Raw genomic sequence first — 16791 nt, forward strand, 5'->3', positions numbered from 1 at the left:
TGGAGAGAATCCACCAGTAATATTCGATATAAAATTGTTACCCCTCGACTTCTTGTTGTATGACTTGGTCTTCAATGATAGAAAACGGTGTGTTGAGGATAACTGCACTAAACACCAGTTTACTAAAACAATACACCCAAACAAATGTGATTTACGCATTTTTTTTTTTGAGACGGGGGGGGGGGGTGGAGAGCACTCCCGGCCGATATCTCGGAAGTAACATTCACTTTACGGTACCTACTCTGCCTTTATTACTTAAATGTAATAATATTCACAGAAATTGTAGAATAATGATTTCTCTAACTAACAATTGTTCATTTTCTAAAATATTCCAAATACGTTGGGAGTTATGTGGGAGTAAAGGGCAGATTTTTTTGCAACATTCCAAGAACAAACTATTTTTTTGTCAAATAAAGATACGTTATTTAGAGGAAAGGTAACAATTATAAATTCGTATAAGCATTGTTCTCTCGGCACCAAGTGTCCAAACAACCTTACGTCGTCCCATATAGGAGTACCACCGTACCAAAGGGCATTGTCAGTAAATCAGTCCTTTTTCAGTCTTTTCTCAGTTGTTTGAGGTATATTTTTGATAAGTATTTTTTACTAAGAGTGAAAACACTATCTTGTGCACCAAAACTGGAGGAAGTCAGACGGTAAACAAAAGTGCTACATATTTTTGCTATACAGCCCCCTTAACCCTTTGAGGGTTTTCGTCGTACTAGTACGTCTTACGCGTAGGGGTTTTTGACGTACTAGTACTCATAAATTCTAGCAGCCTCAAATCTAGTGGGAGAAAGCTGGTAGGCCTTCATATGAAAGAATGGGTCTATGTGGTCAGTGTGCACAGTCTAAAAAAAATCCTGCAGCACACAGTGCATAATGAGAAAAAAAAACTTTGACCATTTTTTTTTAATAAATCAGCGACTTTGCAGTGTATTTTCGTATGGTATTTATTGTTGTATTCTAGTTTTCTTGGTCTCATTTTATAGAATGGAAGACATATTACAGAAATTGAGATGATTTTGACTGGTTTTACAAAGAAAGGTGCCTTGAAATTGAGCTCAAAGTAGCAGAAATGTTCGATTTTTACCAAACTTCAAAAGTAAACAAATCGTGCCAAGCGTGCAATACACGTCAACTGGTGAGTCTAATATTCTTTCACAAGTGCACCAATAATATTTATACCATTTTTTACACTAATGCAGTAGTCTGCATAACAGTAAATCTTATATTTTTTGTGAAAACAAAAATTCAAAGTGGAAAGCAAAAGAATATAAGAGGGGCCTTGAGACATGACTAATGACTAGAGGAAATGTCATTTTAGTGCCAGGAATGTCTTTCTTGTTTATTCTGGACCCTATTCGGAAATTGGCATCTTTTGAAATTTGTGTGAAATTGGCAAAATTGCTAAATTCTGACCACTGTACTGGATAGTTGAATTTCATAAATGAGTGGTTTCTTGCACCCATTCGATAGAAAAAATGGAGTTCTAGCGAAATATTCATGTTTTTTGTCGACTAGTACAGTGAAATTGGCCGAAAATGGGGCTCAAAGTGGGCAAAATCGCCGATGCGTAAACATCGCCGAGACTGCTAACTTTGCGAGAGCATAATTCCGTAAGTTTTCTATCAAATTTCAAACTTTTGGTGTCTTTATGATCGGGAAAAGATTCTCTATCTTTTCATAAGAGAAATTTTTTTTTTTTTTTTTTTAAATTTGGCCGACCCTGAGAACGAGTTTCGGAGAGGGCCTGTCGACCCTCAAAGGGTTAACCCTTTCAGGGTTTCGGCCGTACTACCATGGCTTATACACCAGGGTCCATGACGTACTAGTACTCAAATTCTAGTGCCTTCAAATCTAGAGAGAAAGCTGTTAGACCTACATATGAAAGAATGGGTCTATGTGGTCAGTGTGTGCAGTATAAAAAAAAATCCTGCAGCACTGTGTAATGAGAAAAAACTGACCAAGTTTTTGGATTAAAACAGCGACTTTGCACTATATTTTCGTATGGTATTTATTGTTGTATTCTGGTTTTCCTGGTCTCATTTTATAGAATGGAAGACATATTACAGAAATTGAGATAATTTTGACTGGTTTTACAATGAAAAGTACCTTGAAATTAAGCTCAAAGTAGCAGAAATGTTCGATTTTTACCAAAGTTCAAAAGTAAACAAATCATGCTAAGCGTCCAATACACGTCAACTGGCGAGTAATATTCTTTCACAAGTGCGCCAATGTTATTTATACCGTTTCTACACTAATGCAGTAGTCTGCATAACTGTAAATCTTCTATTTTTTGTAAAAATAAAAATTAAAAATGGAAAGCAAAAGAACGTAAGAGGGGCGTGGGGACGTGACTAATGAACAGAGGAAATGTTATTTTACTGCCAAGAAAGTCTTTGTTTATTCTGGACCCTATTTGGAAATTGGCATCTTTTGAAATTTGTGTGAAATTGGCAAAATTGCTAAATTCTGACTACTGTATTGGATAGTTGAAATCAGTAAATTGGTGGTTTCTTGTACTCATTCATTAGAAAAAATCGAGTTATAGCGAAATAGTTATGATTTTTGTCGACTAGCACATTGGAATTAGCCAAAAATAGGGCGCAAAGTGGGCAAAATTGCCGATGCATAAACATCGTCGAGACCGCTAACTTCGCAAGAGCATAATTCCGTAAGTTTTCCATCAAATTTCATTCTTTTGGTGTCATTATGATCGGGAAAAGATTCTCTATTTTCATAAGATTTTTTTTTTTTTTTTTTTTTAAATTTTGGGGACCCTGAGAACAAGTCTCTGAAAGGGCCTGTGGACCCTGGAAGGGTTAATTATGCTAACTCAAGAGTCCTTAAGGTGGAAGTAGCGCCTGCACTCAGAGCTGTTTGATAATTTGCAATTAAAAACATTTCTCCACTTCTAGGCTTTTGTTTGAAATAGTGACCGAAAATCCCTCAGTTTTTATCGTTTTATCAACTGTTTCTTGGTATTTGATACAATGGAAAACATAATACTTCCGAATGATGAATTTTAGTTGGTTCCCATCTAATGTACAATCTTTCACCACCTTAATTTTGTTACTCTCATCACCTTGCTCTTTCCTAAGTTAAATTTTAATTTCCTTCTCTAATGCATCCTCCACAATTCATCTACCAACATTTGCAACTTATCAGAATTTCCCAATAGCACCATTAACACCTGCAAAATAGCAAATGACAACTGCCACATTGTATTAGATTCAGATGCAAATCTAACACCTAACATTCACTTTCACAAAGCCCATCCATAAATTAAAACGATGGTGGTATCACTCATACGTGCCCAAGACTACTTTTACTGGAAAAATAATCTTTTCCTTTATACATATCTTACCCTGAGCCTCAATATACTAAAGATAATTGGCTTAAATAACCTATCATCTATTCCATATACTTTGAAACATTGCTCCCCTATCCATCCTATTGTACGCCTTTTCTAAATCCATAAATACAACAAAATCTTCCTAATCTAAATACTATTCACTTGTATGTATCAATGTAAACACATCCCTCCCTAAAACCTTGTCCATCTACAATCTTCCTCCAATAACTACCATACCCTTTACCTGATATATTCAACAGTCTTGCTCACAAAATTCCCTTTTTACTTTATACAAAAACTATGCATGCTCTTCCAATCCCTAGGTACCTTTCCCTTTCATACATTTATTGGACAAATGCCTCAACCACTTCAAAATCTTATCCTCACTGGCTAATGCACTTTCCCCCACATTCACTGTGGCACATTCTCAATGTTACACTTCCCTGCCCAATACATGAAATTACGGGCCCCCTCTTCAACATTTACGAGCACAAATTATCCCCATCTTCCCAGTACCTCCACATCTTATTTTAGTTATGTATAGTATTTTCATCTAAACAAGATAATTTATATATATTTTTTCAACAGCAGCAGCAAATGTCTACAAATCAAAACCAAAAGCTCCACTTATTACAATACCTTTCCAGTGTTTACAATATAACCAGCTGTACCACTTTTTTCTTTGCATAACCCATAAAGGGGTAATACAGCTATCATAAGTGGTTATTTCTATCTGCAGAGTATTAAAATGGGAAACAGGTTGGTCTGAACCCCAAATTCTCCCTGCAGTTACAGTAATAAAAATTAACATTACTCAAGATCTATTAACCTACAACAAAGGTAAATAATTTTAAAACTGTATATACATAAAGCCATCTACATACCTAGGTCTCCATTCCCTTCATTACAAAAAATAAGACTAATTATGTTTGGAGTTTATCCTTTCAGTATTCAGTTTGGATTTGTCAAAATCTTTCTTTTTCGCCAATTAATGTGTGTATTATTGACACCATTATGTTCACTCAATGTCACTGCCATTATGTGTTACTAGTCTTCAGAAGCAACATGTTATTGCACTGTTTTATCATTTCAAAATATAAATGCAAAAAGAAATAGTTATAAACCATACCATAGGCAGGGATAGACAGACATTAGTCACTGGGCCAGCTAGCTACAATAAAATTCATTCAACTAGGTACATTTATACCCCATAGGAAGATCTGGAGCTTCATGACTGCGGATTCTATCCCTGCCCATGATATGGTTCATTTGCAATCATGTCATTACGATTTCGCGAGTCAAATGATAGTTATATTCATATAACCAATTCTTGCACAAGTGGCTGGTAATCATGCAAATTTGAACACTGCCTTGTTATGCTCTGCCACCCACAGTAGGGGTTAAATATACCCATGTGCATAAGCAAGAATGTATCAGAATAATCGCCCGAGTTTCAAGAAGTGCCAAGGCAACTTCTGCCATACTTTTGTTTTGCCATACTTGGCAAGACAAAAAAATTTACTAAATGATTGTGATTTACCATACTTAAATGACTGGCCTGGAATATCAAGGGGCTTGTGCTTCTTGGCAAAGACTTGTCCTCTAACCCCAGTGTCTGAAGTGCCAGTAAGCAGGTGGGAGAATATTTATTATCCCCCATAAGTTAGCCTTATCAGTGCCTATTAACAGGTTAATGAGTGCATCAAGAGGAAGGACAAATCTACATAATACTAGTTTAGGGAAGGCTCCCATACATACTTAAGCATTTATTTCTAAAACAACAGGTAACAGTGAAGTCTAACTTTGTAATCTGTATGCACATGCATATTTACAAAGCTTACTGTAGTTACCAGACATTATGGCAATTTTTTTTAATTTCCTGTGGTTACTCAGGGAATCTTGGGTGGAATGTTAAGGTTTCCATCATGAGTTGCTCATTAAGCTTTGGGGAGTGCTGCTGCATAGAATAGAGACTAATGGTTTTTGGGACCTGACCGTTAGCAAGACTTCAGTCCTGGAAATGGGAAGTACAATGCCTGCACTTTAAAGGAGGGGTTAAGGATATTGGCAGTTAGGAGGTTGACTTTTAAACTGTCGCATTGAGTGCCTCTGCCAAGACTGTGATTATGCATGAGTGAGGTGAAAGTGTTGAATGATAAAAGCATTTTCTTTTTGTTTTGTTTTTTCTTTTTGGGTCACCCTGCCTCAGTGGGAGATGACCAAAGTGTTGAAAAAAAATTGGTTAGATGTTGGGTGAAAGGAAAACATTACATTTTCTCTAGTCCAGCACCAAAGAAATTTTTTATCAATCTGTTTGGCCTAGTCACTTCGCTTTTGTTCACAATTCTCGCCATCTTCCATATGCCAAGAGTCTTAAATAAAGGTAAAAGTGATGTTAAATGTTCATTTATCAGCAGTGAGGTGCAGTCCAGCACCTGCTACAAGTGGTGAGTGGTTCCCAGTAATGGGAGGAGCATCAAAATAAGGAAAGTTAAAAGACAAGATTTGAAAGAAGAAAATCGCTTCTCTGTTCTTCAGGATGAACATACTTCAGTGGCCAGTGAAGGTAAAGGTGGTACTACTACTCCTGCTAATAAAGGTAAGCGAATTCTTGTGGTAGGAGACTCGCAGGCAAGATATATGGACCGTGCTTTCTGTAACAGGAATAAGACAAGAGAGGGTGTGCTTCCCGGGAGCTGGTATTGGTGACAGTCAACAGGTTGGATAATGTCAGGTAATGGTTTCTTTTTCTGTCTCAAACACACTAGATAACAGGGATATCTTGCTACTCCTACTTACACTTTGGTCACACTTCACAGACATGCACATGCATATACATGTATATATACATACATGTAGGTTTTTCTCCTTTTTCTAAATAGCTCTTGTTCTTCTTTATTTCTTCTATTGTCCATGGGGAAGTGGGAAAGAATCTTTCCTCCGTAAGCCATGCGTGTCGTATGAGGCGACTAAAATGCCGGGAGCAATGGGCTAATAACCCCTTCTGTAGATATTTACTAAAAAAGAGAAAAACTTTATAAAACTGGGATGCTTGAATGTGCGTGGATGTAGTGCGGATGACAAGAAACGGAGGATTGCTGATGTTATGAATGAAAAGAAGTTGGATGTCCTGGCCCTAAGCGAAACAAAGCTGAAGGGGGTAGGGGAGTTTCGGAGGGGGGAAATAAATGGGATTAAATCTGGAGTATCAGAGTTAGAGCAAAGGAAGGGGTAGCAGTTATGTTGAAGGATCACTTATGGAAGGAGAAAAGGGAATATGAATGTGTAAATTCAAGAATTATGTGGATTAAAGTAAAGGTTGGATGCGAAAAGTGGGTCATAATAAGCGTGTATGCACCTGGAGAAGAGGAATGTAGAGGAGAGAGATTTTGGGAATTGTTAAGTGAATGTATAGGAACCTTTGAACCAAGTGAGAGTAATTGTGGTAGGGGACCTGAATGCTAAAGTAGGAGAAACTTTTAGAGGGTGTGGTAGGTAAGTTTGGGGTGCCAGGTGTAAATGATAATACGAGCCCTCTGATTGAACTTTGTATAGAAAGGGGTTTAGCTATAGGTAATACATATTTTAAGAAAAAGAGGATAAAAAAGTATACAAGATATGATGTAGGGTGAAATGACAGTAGTTTGTTGGATTATGTATTGGTAGATAAAAGACTGTTGAGTAGACTTCAAGATGTACACGTTTATAGAGGGGCCACAGATATATCAGATCACTTTCTAGTTGTAGCTACACAGTAAAAGGTAGATGGGATACAAGGAGAATAGAAGCATCAGGGAAGAGAGAGGTGAAGGCTTATAAACAGAGAGGAGGCAGTTAGGGTAAGATATAAACAGCTATTGGAGGATAGATGGGCTAATGAGAGCATAGGAAATGGGGTCGAAAAGGTATGGGGTAGGTTTAAAAATGTAGTGTTAGTGTTCAGCAGAAGTTTGTGGTTATAGGAAAGTGGGTGCGGGAGGGAAGAGGAGCGATTGGTGGAATGATGATGTTAAGAGAGTAGTAAGGGAGAAAAAGTTAGCATATGAGAAGTTTTTACAAAGTAGAAGTGATGCAAGGAGGGAAGAGTATACAGAGAAAAAGAGAGGTTAAGAGAGTGGTGAAGCAATGTAAAAAGAGAGCAAATGAGAGAGTGGGCAATGTTATCAACAAATTTTGTTGAAAATAAGAAAAAAATTTTGGAGTGAGATTAACAAGTTAAGGCTGGAGGTCAAAATTTCGGCCTACTTTTTTATTTTTCAACCAATTTTTTTTATTTTTGGTGTACGTTTAGAGGTTCATATGTAGAAGAATGAGTTTCAGTATGATTGGCCAACAAACAGAAAAAAAATATTTAATGACTTTCCATATATTGCAGCAAGAATGACAAAATGGCACTACAAGTGGCACTTCCGACAATCCCAACCGTTAGAATACGTCTGACACGAATTTTGGATGCACATGTTTCATCTAATATATCTTATTATCATGGAAAAAAAAAAATACATTTGATTGACTTTTTGGCATTCACCAAAATATCTGCCTTTTACTTCCCACAAAATAAAAAATATTTGATATATTCCAAAAAAAAAGAAGCAGCAAATAGTCAAACACACTGTTTTATATTGTCTGTGAAAATCATTTCAATACAATCATTAATAATGGTGTAGGTAAGCGAAATAAGTGAAAAAGTTACTTCCGAGATATAGGCCTGGAACGCCGGCAGGCCCGCCATCTCAAAAAAAAAAAAAAAAAATCGCGTTTCAGTGGTTTTCTAAGTAAACTGATGTTCTAGTGCAGTTATCCTCTTCAAAATACCATTTTCTATCACTCACAGACCAAACAATACAACAAGGAGACGAGGAATAACTCATTTATATCGAAATATTGATGGTGGACTCTCGCCATATTATGGCCTATTTTATTCAGTCTAGAGTATATAACATGTTTGTTATTTATAGTGTTTATTATATCGTATTAGATCAATTCTGATAGATAAATAAGCTATATAGTTGATATATAAGCTGATATAAGCGTAATAATGAAGTGATTTCACCTGGCACCGTCTGGAGGGGGAGTACTGCCGAGTGTTCTCAGATGGCTCCCGATTGGCTGGCACTACTGATAAGCTCCACCTACTCTTATATGATGCCAAATAATCAATTATTATATTAGAAAGAATAATGCAAAGAAAAAACGATAAAAAACAAGGAAATAATTCCAAAAAATACATGGGTTGAGAACAGACGCGCTACCTACATTGCCGTTACCATACCTGATATAAATGACTATAATTTCTTGTAGAAACTTCTTAAAACATTTATTCTTGTACCATTGTGTTGCAAAAGAGTTGAGCTATTTTTCTATATGAATAACTCAATTTCCATTATTTTTCGAATTTTTCTTGAGAGCGCGCTGAAAATTTCCCCACCGTCCTTAAGAAAGCCTAGAGAACAAATAGGAGAGGAGAGTTATTAAATGGAGAGTTAGAGGTATTGGTAAGATGGAGGGAATATTTTAAGGAATTGTTAACCCTTTGAGGGTTTTCGTCGTACTAGTACGTCTTACGCGTAGGGGTTTTTGACGTACTAGTACTCATAAATTCTAGCGACCTCAAATCTAGTGGGAGAAAGCTGGTAGGCCTTCATATGAAAGAATGGGTCTATGTGGTCAGTGTGCACAGTCTAAAAAAAATCCTGCAGCACACAGTGCATAATGAGAAAAAAAAAACTTTTTCCATTTTTTTTAATAAATCAGCGACTTTGCAGTGTATTTTCGTATGGTATTTATTGTTGTATTCTAGTTTTCTTGGTCTCATTTTATAGAATGGAAGACATATTACTGAAATTGAGATGATTTTGACTGGTTTTACAATGAAAGGTGCCTTGAAATTGAGCTCAAAGTAGCAGAAATGTTCGATTTTTACCAAACTTCAAAAGTAAACAAATCGTGCCAAGCGTGCAATACACGTCAACTGGTGAGTCTAATATTCTTTCACAAGTGCACCAATAATATTTATACCATTTTTTACACTAATGCAGTAGTCTGCATAACAGTAAATCTTATATTTTTTGTGAGAATAAAAATTCAAAGTGGAAAGCAAAAGAATATAAGAGGGGCCTTGAGACGTGACTAATGACTAGAGGAAATGTCATTTTAGTGCCAGGAATGTCTTTCTTGTTTAATCTGGACCCTATTCCGAAATTGGCATCTTTTGAAATTTGTGTGAAATTGGCAAAATTGCTAAATTCTGACCACTGTACTGGATAGTTGAATTTATAAATGGGTGGTTTCTTGCACCCATTCGATAGAAAAAATGGAGTTCTAGCGAAATATTCATGTTTTTTGTCGACTAGTACAGTGAAATTGGCCAAAAATGGGGCTCAAAGTGGGCAAAATCGCCGATCCATAAACATCGCCGAGACCGCTAACTTTGCGAGAGCATAATTCCGTAAGTTTTCTATCAAATTTCAAACTTTTGGTGTCGTTATGATCGGGAAAAGATTCTCTATCTTTTCATAAGAGAAATTTTTTTTTTTTTTTTAAATTTGGCCGACCCTGAGAACGAGTTTCGGAGAGGGCCTGTCGACCCTCAAAGGGTTAAATGTTGAAGAAGATAGGGAAGCTGTGATTTCGTATATAGGGCAAGGAGGAATAATATCTTGTAGGAGTGAGGAAGAGCCAGTTGCGAGTGTGGGGGAAGTTCGTGAGGCAGTAGGTAAAATGAAAGGGGGTAAGGCAGCCGGGATTGATGGGATAAAGATAGAAATGCTAAAAGCAGGTGGGGATATAGTTTTGAAGTGGTTGGTGCAATTATTTAATAAATGTATGGAAGAGGGTAAGGTACCTAGGGATTGGCAGAGAGCATGCATAGTTCCTTTGTATAAAGGCAAAGGGGATAAAAGAGAATGCAAAAATTATAGAGGGATAAGTCTGTTGAGTATACCTGGTAAAGTGTATGGTAGAGTTGTTATTGAAAGAATTAAGAGTAAGACGGAGAATAGGATAGCAGATGAACAAGGAGGCTTTAGGAAAGGTAGGGGGTGTGTGGACCAGGTGTTTAAAGTGAAACATAAGTGAACCGTATTTAGATAAGGCTAAAGAGGTTTTTGTGGCATTTATGGATTTGGAAAAGGCTTATGACAGGTTGGATAGGGGGGCAATGTGGCAGATGTTGCAGGTGTATGGTGTAGGAGGTAGGTTACTGAAAGCAGTGAAGAGTTTTTACGAGGATAGTGAGGCTCAAGTTAGAGTACGTAGGAAAGAGGGAAATTATTTCCCAGTAAAAGTAGGCCTTAGACAAGGATGTGTGATGTCACCGTGGTTGTTTAATATATTTATAGATGGGGTTGTAAGAGAAGTAAATGCGAGGGTCTTGGGCAAGAGGCGTGGAGTTAAAAGATAAAGAATCACACACAAAGTGGGAGTTGTCACAGCTGCTCTTTGCTGATGACACTGTGCTCTTGGGAGATTCTGAAGAGAAGTTGCAGAGATTGGTGGATGAATTTGGTAGGGTACGCAAAAGAAGAAATTTAAAAGTGAATATAGGAGAGTAAGGTTATGAGGATAACAAAAAGATTAGGTGATGAAAGATTGGATATCAGATTGGAGGGAGAGAGTACGGAGGAGGTGAATGTATCCAGATATTTGGGAGTGGACGTGTCAGCGGATGGGTCTATGAAAGATGAGGTGAATCATAGAATTGATGAGGGGAAAAGGGTGAGTCCTAGGTAGTAGGTTGGTAGACAGCAACTGCCCAGGGAGGTACTACCGTCCTGCCAAGTGAGTGTAAAACGAAAGCCTGTAATTGTTTTACATGATGGTAGGATTGCTGGTGTCCATTTTTCTGTCTCGTAAACATGCAAGATTTCAGGTTGGTTTAGAAAGACACGTAAGCAAACACTGACATATTTATTAGAAAACGTTTCGGTCCTGGGACCTTGATCACTTCTAACCTACAGAGGTAGAAAGGCATTATATATACAGGAAGGCCCCACTTTACGGAGTTTCACTTTACGGCTTTCCGCTAATACGGTCATTTCAAATTATGACCAAAACTCGCTATACGGCTCCCCCCACCTGACTTTCTAATACGGTCACCGCGCCCCACCTTGTTTGTTTACATTCTTCGTGAGCTCAGTAAGCACTAAGTCTCTCCATTTGTCTGGAAACTCCAAAATTTCAAATGTTTTTAAAAGTTATTTCATATTTTATATATACTGATAATTATACTTATGTATACCTGTACTTAAATAAACTTACATACTGTGCTGGCATGCAGGTACACATTAAAATCAGTAAGTGTCTTATGTCTCCAGACGTCATATTAGTAATGATAATCGAGTCTCATTTAAATGTCGTATATTACGTTAAATACACATTCATTAATCCATCTATGATATTTTTTTCAAAATTATATAATAAACACGATACATAACATAAAAAGATGATAAATACACCCCACAATAGAATAAATAAACAAATATGAGATGTGGTAGCAGACGACTTGCACAAGTGACGCCATATTAGAAATGCTAATAATAATAATAATAAGTAAGTTTATTCAGGTATACACAAATACAGTTACATAGATTATCATACATAACATATGTGTAGAGAACCTAGGATAACCCAATAAAGTCAGTGACTTATTTCCATTGCCTTCACTCAGAGTATCATTTCTTCTCAAAATGATGTTACATGAGAATGGGAGTGTTCTTCTTTATTTATTCTACCGTATCAATGTAGAGACAACCCGTACACAATGTAACTTGTACACAAACCAGACGTGTACACTTCGTTTACAAAACTTACCTTCGCCTGGTTTGTTTACATAACTCTGCGCCTGTCCTCTCTCATGCACTCATTCTTTCTCTCTCATTTATTTGTTTTATCTCATTTACTTACTCCTGACCCTACATTAAGACTACAAATATTTTAAGGTAAGTAATGAGTGAACTGTATATACATTTTATCGCTCTGGGATGCTTAAATGTCATAGAATTGTATGTGTAGGTGGGTTGGCCTGGTATGGTAGCCCGGCTGACTACCATACATACCACACTTGATTTCTTACAATAAATACTACTCATCTCACCCTATATTTTAAGGTAAGTAATGAGTGAACTGTATATACATTTTATCGCTCTGGGATGCTTAAATATCATAGAATTGTATGTGTGGGTGGGGTGGCCTGGTATGGTAGCCTGGCTGACTACCATACATAGCACACTTGATTTCTTACAATAAATACTACTTGTCTCACCCTAGATTAAGACTATAAATATTTTAAGGTAAGTAATGAGTGCACTATGTATGTATTGTACTTTTTTATTGTTTTTTGATGCCTGGTTCTATTGCTAACTTAATATATGTTAGTGTAAACTTGTTATCTAGCGTTTGTATGCATTTGTAAGTGGAAAAAAAGGGTGTTCCACTTGACGGCGGTTTCCGCTTTACGGCGGTAGCCTGGAACCTAACCAGCCGTATAAGTGGGGCCTTCCTGTATAGGCGGAAAGTGAGGTGTGACGCACGTGACCTGAGGAATGTCATAAGAACATAAGAATGGAGTTACACTGTAGAAGGCCTACTGGCCCATGCGAGGCAGGTCCTTATCAAAACAACCTCTGCCTATGATGAGGACAGGTAGACGATGAAATCATGTGACTCCTGTGTTGTTGGGTTGGTGGTGCTTAAGTATCATATATGCCAATGTTTTTGAAAATTTCAAAAACATTGGCATATATGATACTTAAGCACCACCAACCCAACAACACAAAAGTCACATGATTTCATCGTCTACCCGTCCTCATCATAGGCAGAGGTTGTTTTGATAAGGACCTGCCTCGCATGGGCCAGTAGGCCTTCTACAGTGTTCCTCCATTCTTATGTTCTTATGACATTCCTCAGGTCACGTGCGTCACACCTCACTCTCCGCCTACATATATAATGCCTTTCTACCTCTGTATGTTAGAAGTGATCAAGGTCCCAGGACCGAAACGTTTTCTAATAAGTATGTCATAGTGTTTGCTTACGTGTCTTTCTAAACCAACTTGTCGGTATTTATTACCAAGGTTTATACCAAGATTTCAGGTACACCTTGCTACTTCTTACACTTAGGTCACACTACACATACATGTACAAGCATATATATATGTACACACCCCTCTGGGTTTTCTTCTATTTTCTTACTAGTTCTTGTTCTTGTTTATTTCCTGTTCTCTCCATGGGGAAGTGGAACAGAATTCTTCCTCCGTAAGCCATGCGTGTTGTAAGAGGCGACTAAAATGCCGGGAGCAAGGAGCTAGTAACCCCTTCTCCTGTATACAGTATATTACTAAATGTAAAAGGAGAAGCTTTTGTTTTTCCTTTTCGGCCACCCCGCCTCAGTGGGATACGGCCGGTGTGTTGAAAGAAAGAAAAGGGCGAGTGTCTGTGGAGTCAAAGAACTTTGTCCTTGGAGGTAAAGAGGGGAATGTATGAGAGTATAGTTTTACCAACGCTCTTATATGGGTGTGAAGCATAGGTGATGAATGTTGCAGCAAGAAGGCTGGAGGCAGTGGAGACGTCATGTCTGAGGGCAATGTGTGGTGTGAATGTAATGCAGAGAGTTCATAGTTTGGAAGTTAGGAGGAGGTGCGGGATTACTAAAACTGTTGTCCAGAGGGCTGAGGAAGGGTTGTTGAGGTGGTTTGGACATGTAGAGAGAATGGAGCCAAACAGAATGACTTCAAGAGTGTATCAGTCTGTAGTGGAAGGAAGGCGATGTAGGGGTCGGCCTAGGAAAGGTTGGAGGGAGGGGGTAAAGGAGGTTTTGTGTGCGAGGGGCTTGGACTTCCAGCAGGCATGCGTGAGCATGTTTGATAGTAGTGAATGGAGACAAATGGTTTTTAATACTTGACGTGCTGTTGGAGTGTGAGCAAAGTAACATTTATGAAGGGGTTCAGGGAAACCGGCAGGCCGGACTTGAGTCCTGGAGATGGGAAGTACAGTGCCTGCACTCTGAAAGAGGGGTGTTGATGTTGCAGTTTAAAAACTGTAGTGTAAAGCACCCTTCTGGCAAGACAGTGATGGAGTGAATGATGGTGAAAGTTTTTTTTTTTTCGGGCCACCCTGCCTTGGTGGGAATCAGCCAGTGTGATAATAAAATAAAAAAATAATGGCAACAAGCCCATTATCTGTCTGTGCTGGTGGAAATGATACTGAGAAGGGTAGGTGAGAAGAGCTGCTAGACAAGTACAGCTCAGCTATAAATTTAAGTCTAAGTGAAGTAGGTCCCAATTGTATGTAGCATCTTGCCTAGAAGGGGAGTGGGAAATGAATGGTTGTCTTAGGCAACTGGTGTAAACTGCTGGCTAGACAGATACTGCAAGGAACTTGCAATCCCATTCATTGACAACTGGGACTACTTTTATGGCAAACATGACATGTATGCAAAGGATGTGGTACACCTCTCTGGGGGCAGGGGTGGTAACACTTGCCAACTTGATCAAGAGGGCCATTGCTGACATGTCTAGGATTTTAATCAGAGAGGGCTGAAAACAGTAAATGTATAAATGACATTCATCATAAAGTTATAACAAAGGATCAGGTCAGAAAACAATGGGAGACAGCAGAGGGCAGCAAGAGACTAGCTCCCATAAGGTTTACTATACTAATAGCATTAGTGTAAGAAATAAGATAGATGAGCTAAAGATTAATTGCAAGTCTAAGAAACAGATTATTGCTATAACAGAGACCTAGCTCAATCAGAGAGATGCCTTCTGAATGTTACATACAAGGCTATAAATTATTCCACACTGATAGGGTCAACAGGAAGGGTGGTGGAGTAGCGATGTATGTCAGAATTTAAACTGTTGTTAGACAAGATATAAAATTTGAAGCGTCAGCCACAATCTGGTGACAGCTTCTTGGGGGCCATGAAAAACTAATCTCAGGTGTGATTTACAAGTCCCCAAATCTTGACAGGATGTGCAGTAAACGTCGATGGGATGAAATTCGTAAGGCATCTACAATCGAAAATGTGCTAATGGGAGATTTCAGCTTTAGACAAATTCACTGGAGCAATTTGACAAATTTAGTCAAGTGACTTTCTTGATATGATTCTGGATTGTTTTATTAAAACAGTTTGACAGAACCAACTGGAAAAATTAACCTGCTTGACTTGGTTCTTACCAGCAGGGAATCACTAATAAATAATCTTGAGGTTAATTATGAGCTTGGGGATAGTGATCACAAATCCCTTAGTTTTAACCCTTTCAGGGTCGACAGGCCCCCTCAGACTTGTTCTCAGGGTCGCCCAAATTTTTGATGGAAAACTTATGGAATTATGCTCTCGCAAAGTTAGCGGTCTCGACAATGTTTACACCGGCAATTTTGCCAACTTTGAGCCCTATTTTCGGCCAATTCCAGTGTACTAGTCGCAAAAATCATAACTATTTCGCTAGAACTCCATTTTTTCTATCGAATGAATGCAAGAAACCACCCATTTAGCAATTTTGCCAATTTCACACAAATTTCTAAAGATGCCAATTTCCATACAGGGTCCAGAATAAACATGAAAGACATTCCTGGCACTAAAATGACATTTCCTCTGTTCATTAGTCATGTCCCAATGCCCTCTTACATTCTTTTGCTTTCCACTTTGAATTTCTATTCTCAAAGAAAAAAAAAATAGAAGATTTACTGCTACGCAGACAACTGCATTAATGTAAAAAATGGCATAAATAATATCGGCGCACTTGTGAAAGAATATTAGACTCGCCAGTTGACGTGTAGTGGACGCTTAGCATGATTTGTTTACTTTTGAACTTTGGTAAAACTCGAACATATCTGCTACTTTGAGCTCAATTTCAAGGTAGTACTTTTCATTGTAAAAAAATCAGTGAAAATAATCTTAATTTCTGTAATGTCTTCCATTCTATAGAATGAGACCAAGAAAACTAGAATACAACAATAAATACCATACGAAAATTCAGGGCAAAGTTGCCGTTTTAATCCAAAAACACGGTCAAAGTTTTTTTTTCTCATTACACAATGTGCTGCAGGATATTTTATACTGCGCACACTGACCACTGACCCATTCTTTCATATGTAGGCCTACCAGCTTTATCTCACTAGATTTGAGGGCGCTAGAATTTAGGCATACTAGTACGTCAAAAACCCTGGTGCGTGAGCCGTACTAATACGGATGAAACCCTGAAAGGGTTAATATATCATGGAATTAACCTAATAATGGCAATCATTTTTGTCGCTCGACCTCTGTAGTGAGTGGACGTGCGTTACACTGCCCTTTGCTGGCCGTTGAAGCAAGCTGAGATTTTCTCAACATGGAGGTGCAGCCACAGAGGCGGATCAACACTGTTTTGAGCTGGTGCGTGGAGCTGTGACAGCCCAAACAGCTTCTGTTATCCTGCCAGCCATCATCAGGGAGACTT

At 38.1% G+C, this 16791-nt stretch overlaps 1 protein-coding gene across 1 annotated transcript in view; it reads right to left on the reverse strand.

The window, feature by feature from the left end:
- The window catches only part of RpL4 (ribosomal protein L4), a 46053-nt gene that overhangs the window by 15468 nt on the left and 13794 nt on the right, over window positions 1-16791 (reverse strand). The window lies entirely within an intron of this gene.

The sequence above is a fragment of the Cherax quadricarinatus genome, chromosome 39, assembly GCF_038502225.1.
Source record: "Cherax quadricarinatus isolate ZL_2023a chromosome 39, ASM3850222v1, whole genome shotgun sequence".
Classification (NCBI taxonomy): Eukaryota; Metazoa; Arthropoda; class Malacostraca; order Decapoda; family Parastacidae; genus Cherax; species Cherax quadricarinatus.